At 43.4% G+C, this 7583-nt stretch overlaps 1 long non-coding RNA gene across 1 annotated transcript; it reads left to right on the plus strand.

Moving 5' to 3' along the window:
- The first annotated feature begins 3271 nt into the window (after positions 1–3271).
- Positions 3272–6774, plus strand: LOC308460053. The gene is made up of 3 exons (XR_013978428.1): positions 3272–3399; positions 3631–4137; positions 6422–6774. It is a non-coding gene; the product is annotated as an uncharacterized lncRNA (long non-coding RNA).
- Positions 6775–7583: the final 809 nt, after the last annotated feature.

Genomic DNA, 7583 nt, shown 5'->3' on the forward strand with positions numbered 1-7583 from the left:
ACTCACCCTGGCTGAGCCACTTACCCCTGCAGCTTATGTTTTGGGCAGACAACTGTCCTTATCTGATAAGAAAGGAATGAGATGCTGTCATCACCTCTCTCACCTTTCCAGAAAAGCTGGGTTGTGCTGCTGCTGCTGCTGAGTGTCTTTGTTGCGCAACTTGCTCAAAGGAGAAACATTCTCTCAGTGAGTAGCCTCCAGTCTCTCTACCAGAAAGCTGAACTGACTCATCTGGGTTTCTTAAGTGAACTATTTGTTCCCCACTTTATAGAACAAATACCTGTATGGTAATCCCTGTAGGCTGATGTCAGATGGAAGTCATAATTCTCTTTCACACAGTGCCCTTTTCTACTCACAATAACAATTTCCCAAAATCATACTGTGCACTAGGAGGAACAGGCTGCTTCTTGACCAGTGGCTGTAACTTTAAGTTCATTTATGAGTAAGCCTCATTGGACACAGTGGGACTTACTTTTGAATAATCATGCATACAGTGCTTTTTTTCTTTAAAAATGTTTAGGGGTACTCTCATTTTGACTCAAGAAAATCACCATTTTATAGTTCAAATCAGGGAAAATAAATACAGTGAATGGAAAAAAGTTCACAAAATGTTTAGGGGTACAGTGGTACCTCAGGTTAAGTATTTAATTCATTCCGGAAGTCCGTTCTTAACCTGAAACTGTTCTTAACCTGAAGCACCACTTTAGCTAATGGGGCCTCCTGCTGCTTCTGTGCCGACGGAGCACGATTTCTGTTCTCAACCTGAAGCAAAGTTCTTAACCCGAGGTAATATTTCTGGGTTAGTGGAGTCTGTAACCTGAAGTGTATGAAACCCGAGGTACCACTGTATGCGTACCCCTGCATACCCCCAGAAAAAGGACTGCATGCATAGATTTGTACTGTAAATGCCTTAATGCTAAATATATATATAGTGGCTTCGTTCCAGTTGAATTTATGCCATTGGCTCCAAGTAAAACAGTAAGCACGCTTATTTGGGCATAAGCTAAGCTTACCAGATTCTTTTTCAGTGAATCTGGGGACACTTTTCAACTTCAATGGATTTTGTATGGGGACAGATTTGTAAATCTGGTGATTGTCCCCGGGAAACGGGGACGTCTGGTAACCTTAGCGTAAGCCCCATTTTGCTCAGTGGGATCTGCTTTGGAAGAAACACGCTTTGGATTGACCTGGAAATGGGTGGTTCAGGGGTGCAGCCCCCTGGCCTGATTTTGCAGACAGCTGTACTGGCATCCCCACCCCCCAGTGTGATGAAGCTGTGTCACAGAAGGGCATTTTTACAACACTAAGAGGAGCCCTACAGGATCAGACAAAAGGCCCATCTAGTCCAGCATTCTGGTCTCTATGGGAAGCTTGCAAGAAGGACCTGTACACAACAGCAACTGGCATTCAGAGAATCAGAAACAGAAGAATCTTTATTTGCACCAGCCACTGGCCATAGCAATAAAATAAAATACAATGTACTGAAGACAGAGGTGAAAATTTAACTATACAAAATACATTCTGGAGGTTTACATCACTAAGGCATTCAGAGGCCTACTGCCTCTAACAGTGGATGTCAAATTTTGCAACGGTGGCTATTAACCTTATCCTACATAAATCTGTCTAGTCCTTTCTTAAGCCCATCCAGGCTATGGCCATCACTATCTCTTGTGGGACACGGAAGCAGAATCAGGAAATGATTCCTCCCTCTGTGGCATCCTCTGACAGACACCCTCAACTAAATGGAATAAAATAAAAAGAGGCAATTGAAACCTTGCCTTTCATTACATTCATCAATATAATTGATGCCATATCTACTCAAGTTTGCATATCTGTTGTATTACGCTATAGCAGTTTTAAAAACAAAGCTTATGAATGAAAATTAGAATAATGGAATCATATAACTGTACAGTTGGAAGGGGCCACAAAGGTCATGTAATTCAACCCCTGCAATGCAGGAATCTTTTGCCCAACATAGGTCTCAAACTTACAACCCTGGGATTAAGAGTCTCATGCTCTACCAACTGAGCTATTGGAAGGAAATGAGAGTTGCCTTTACTGTCCTTCTAATCCAAGAAGTAAGAACCTGCAAGACTCCAGATCCCATCAGACCAGGACAGCATGGCCACTTGGTGGGGATGATGGGCATTGTAGTCCTGTGGTGTCTAGACAAATACAGATTCCCTACCCCTAACCTAAATGAGCTCATCATGCATTCTGTTTACAATAAAAAAATCCTTCCAGTAGCACCTTTAAGACCAACTAAGTTAGTTCTTGGTATGAGCTTTCGTGTGCAAGCACACTTCTTCAGATACAGTGTATCTGAAGAAGTGTGCTTGCACACGAAAGCTCATACCAAGAACTAACTTAGTTGGTCTTAAAGGTGCTACTGGAAGGATTTTTTTATTTTGACTATGGCAGACCAACACGGCTACCTATCTGTATCTGTTTACAATGTGATTCCTGAGTAGGTGGATAGGTAATAATTATTACTAATAGATAATAGATATATGTAACTAATCTAAGAGGGGAGAAGGAAAAAGTTGGCTGGGGGCAGGGGTGACACTGGTGAAATAGCACCTGAAGAACCAGTTTACAAACAAACAAACAAACAAACAAACAAACAAACAAACAAACAAACTATTATATTTGTAGTGCCTAAACATGAAATTTCCACTCCATCAAAGTAACTACTTTTGACCTGAAAATCAAAAGAAGCAAAGATTCAGCACAGCCCTGTCTAATTTCCTTTGGATCACAAACAAAGCATGAAAAGTGTGAAGATGGGATTCACTGAAGACATTTAAAGTATGTTAAAAAGAGAGCTTTGGGATAGCATGCCCATCCCAGCACAGTCATTTCCACTGATTCTTCACCTTCCACCAACTGCCCAGAGGCACTTTCAGTGAGTCAGTGGTCATTTTCCCCAGTATCCAACACACTGAGCCAGAGAGCATTGGGATAATTTGCCTTGAGAAATCAGCACTGCCAGAAGCAAATTCTTATGGGCCTTATCCTCTGTCAGTCTTTTCCATTGCTATACCCACCCCATCCCCCCAACAAACACCTGTAATTTTCCTTTGAGGTCATTGCATAAAGGTTATCTTTCTCTGAGATAGCAAAGTGGAATTTTACCAATGGGAATGGTGATTCCTGATTCTATTCTGAGTCTTGAGTATGTTAAAGGGTTTCATCTTGCAACTTCCGTTGAGGGTGGAGATAGATTTTGGAGTAGGTGGAGGCAAAGGATTTGCTTCAATAAATACAACCGAAAATCACTTCCCATGGGATACTTCAGCTTGTTTCTCAGTTGCTTGCCCATTACCAGGAGCTGATAGCCAACAATGTTGCCCAAAATTGCAATTCTCTCAGCATTAGCTCTTGTTCTGATCATACAAGGTAAGCAAAACACTTTACAAATGCATACTTTAAGGAATATTAGTGTTAGCGTTTTGTTAAATTCTTCTAATGCTAGATGGAAAAGTTAATCGTGCCTTAACATTCTGGGATGATGATTATGTCTGAGTACATTGCCATAGGAGTTTGGTGTATGTCAGTACCCAGGTTCTTGATATCTGGTAACAGCAGACACCTGGCATTTTATAAATGTTGCTGTTTTTAATTTTCCAGAGGCTTCTCTTGCGCCTGTGACCCAGGAACCAACCACAGGACCAAGCGAGGGGGCAACGCTTGAGTCAAGCAAAGAACCAGGTGGTGAAGAAAGCACAGAAGAGCCCACTGATGAAACAAGCTTACGGCCAAGTGCAGGGCCAAGTGAGGAGCCCAGCACACAGCCAGCCGAAGAGCCGAGTGGCGAAGCAAGCGGAGAAGCGAGCGGAGAAGCGAGCGGAGAAGCGAGCGGAGAAGCAAGCGGAGAAGCAAGCGGGGAAGGAAGTGGGGAAGGAAGTGGGGAAGGAAGCGGAGAAGGAGGTTCACATCTTATTCAACTAGGCACAGAGGCAAGCAAAGAGCCAACCAAGGAGCCAAGTACAGAGCCAACTTCAGAGGCCGCCCCAGAGATCAGCGTAGAATCAGGAGATTTTTCACTTATCCTGCCAACTGAAGAAACCCATGGAGATGCAAGCAAAGAGCCAAGCACAGAGCCAAAACCAACTGCAGCGTAAACAGACAAATCAAGTAAGTTATTTCTGCAATTACTGTGACCTTGTTAGCAACAGTTTCCCTTCTTAGAACTGGTTTGTATGTGACACTTTGCACAAGGACTGGCATCCTCCAAGAGAATACCCCACTTCCCAGCTCCAGTCGCCACATGATTTAATGATGGTGTTAACCAGTAGGATAGATTGACTCAGTGCCCTGTTCCCAACAGATACAGTAATTTGTAATAAAGTATAGGAGTGGAGATGAGAAACTCAGTGTGGCAATGTCACTCCAACAAGTCTAACAGAGAGACCATGGGGCCTTCCAGATATTGTTAGGTTGCAGCTCCCATTGTCCCTGCCCATTCAACATGCTGGGGGGGGGGGGGCTAGTGAAAATTGGAACCCAACATCGGGGAGGGGGGGCGGATCACATTGACTACCCCGATAAAAGCCACCTCTTGTACTTAATAGATATCAGGATTCCTGAATGCTGCAGAAGCAGGAAACCCCAGACCATGATGAGTTCCATGCTCATCAGTTCACTGTTAAGTGCCCCCCCTGCAACAATCACAGGGGTTGTCTTTTTACATGCAGCATGTGAGTTAGCAGTACACCTGGCCAACTTATCACTGGCTATTGTGCAGGAAAACAGCATGCACAATCCTTCCCCACCATAACCAAGTTGTGTAAGCTAGGATTAAGGAAATGAGTAGTATAAAGCTGAGACTTCCAGTCCCAGGATTCTACTTTTTTAAGACTGCTTTTGGCACAGACACAGTAGCTTACAGTCCAATGCTAAGCTTGTTTACTTTAGAGGCAAGTAGTCCCTCTTAAGTTAAATGGGACTTGTTCTCTGCTAAATGTGTTTAGGGTCATAATCTTACAGCAGAAGTAGATATATGTCTACTCAGAAGTAAGGCCCACTGAGTTCCATATGTGATTTGCAACTTAAATCTCTCTTTTCTACTGACTTGGTCCATAGGTCATGCTAAAATAGCATCACAGGAGCAACTTTAGCTAGAATTTTGGGTGTGAATTTGGAGGGGGAACTGAAAGCATAGAGGATTCCTCTCTCCTTCCTCCCCCCTCATCTGTCATCTCCCCTCTTCCTTGCAGCAAATTTTATGTGGGTGGGGAGGGTGAGATAACTGCAGTGGCGTAGCGTGGGTTGTCAGCACCCGGGGCAAGGCAAGTAATTTGCGCCCCCTAACCCATGGATTTTCGCAGGGGGCAGAGAGCTGCAAGTGCGAGCACGCCCCCCCCCCGATGTTGCGGCCGGCCCCCCCCCTGCACCCCCCACGCTACGCCACTGGATAACTGGACCACAAAGAAAAGGTGTCATGTCTGTCTTCTGCGTCAGGAGGTTTGGAGAATCATATTCTGTGCTCAGGGCGTGAGACAGCATCCCTAAATGAAACTTTGGTGCAAGAAATAAGCTCCATGCTAAACTTTTAACATAGACGGATGTCATGGAAGAGCCTAGTTTCTTTTAACCAGAACCAAGACAAGCAGAGGATAAGATCATGGGGACGCCACCTTTTCTCCTGTGTGATTAGGTTCAGGGGGAAATTATATGTATGCTAAGAAGTCAGTGCTTCTACCTATATTTTTAATAGGCAAATAATTTGACTAAATACTAACCCCACATATTGCCTGCATCACAGTGAGGAGTATAGAAATCCAGTCTGCTTTTCTGTGAGGCATCTGTAAATTTTTAACTTACTAGAGGCACTTAATGACTTCCTTCTTTCCTTTTGCCTTTACTTACTTACACTTGGGTGTGTGTTCTGCCATCTTTGCGCCAGCAATTATGGCCCAAGTTCTGTATCAGTATTGCCACTGTTTTCTGGCAGAGCTAAAGGCCCAAGAAAGTTTGGTAGCTGATAGCCTTACAGCTGATAAAGGCACAGGAGCCCTGGGGGTGGGGGGTTGGAGACACGCAAGACCAACCCCACTGGGCAATGAGACAATTATTTACTCACCAGAACACAGCTGTTAGCAGTGAAGAACATTCAGATCATGTGTTCCCATCGCCACCACAGGCTCTCTAGACAACATGGAAGTAATGTCAGAGAATAAAAATGCACTTTAAAAACTTAAATATCAAATTCATTTGCTGTTGCCTCTGAAATTTCCTTAGGAATCACATGTACAAACTTTTAGTCTAAGTGATAATAAATTGGGGATTGGTACTCCAGCTTTGTTAATCATGCCTAATTAAATGAATCTAGAATCTCTGTACAACTTCATTGCCACTGTAATGGCCCCCTGTGCAGCCTTGCTTTTCTCTGATCTTTGTCTTGTGTTTTTGTCTTCAGAATAAAAAGAAAATGAACCCAGAAAGAGAACCTGAATTGATGTCTTCCTGATAATGTTGTCTTGATTGAAGTTGCCCTCCAGTAAATGTAGGTTTAATGCCAACAAGCCTTAAACCTAATTGGTTGGGTTTCAGATAAATAAGTATCTGGTGGTTTATCCCACCCAGTCCACTACATTTTGTTTGTTATTTATTAAACTGTGACATGCCAGACAGCTCGCAGTGGACTTGTAGCAGTTATACTGTGTTAATGCTACTATCACTTTCCCTTCCAATCATCTCCCACACCGATGGGCTCTCTCTGTTGTATGTGCCCTCTGCTTTGCAAACTAAAATAAAAATGGAATGACATTATCACCGTTTGTACTGTGCTGTGTTACTGTTGTGATAGGAATTTTATGGTTTTAGATATATGGCAACGTTCATAACCACACGTACATAGATCAGCACAGGAAAGCCAACCTGGAACCATTTTGATTCCTAAACTGAGCAAATGTTTCTCTGCATGGTAAAAATGGGAAAGCCTCCCCATTGTCTCTTCCTTCACAAATCCTGTCTTAATCTGTGTTTGAATAAGGGTGTGAGCCTTATCATTACAAAAGACTGCCAAGGCTCCCCAAGAAATCCAATCAAGTAACCTGCCAGACAGGAAATAAACAAAGCGACAGGAGAAAACAACATGCAAATGTTCTGTTTTAGACCGCCTTATCTGAGGGGTGGTCTTAGGTTACACCCCTTCTGTGATGAATGCATAATGTTTCTGGGGGTGGTCTTGATCTAGAGGATGGGAATTTCAAAAGTCTTTATAAGGCCTTGCACGCCATTGTTCTGGGTTCCTCCTCCTTTCCTGCGTGTGAGGGGAGCACCCTGTTGCAACAGATCAATAAAGATCAAGCTTACTAGCTGCTTTGCTTCTCAATATTCTCTGGTTGGCCTCTGTTATTTTCTCCTACCAATAGGGAACCTATGTAAGGACTCTATATGGGCTCTTGGATACCCCATAAGGGAAAAGGGCATATTTTTATTTACGACACTGTTTCCAAGCCTTTCCCAGTTCGCCATTCCTTACAAGCCAGTCTTTACCCTATAGACTTGTAGCCTCATGTTGCAGGAATTTATGTATAGGTTTGGAGGGGTTGCCCCTCCAGCCGATATCATGCACA

The sequence above is a fragment of the Podarcis pityusensis genome (assembly GCF_964106645.2).
Source record: "Podarcis pityusensis genome assembly, chromosome: 12".
NCBI lineage: Eukaryota > Metazoa > Chordata > Lepidosauria > Squamata > Lacertidae > Podarcis > Podarcis pityusensis.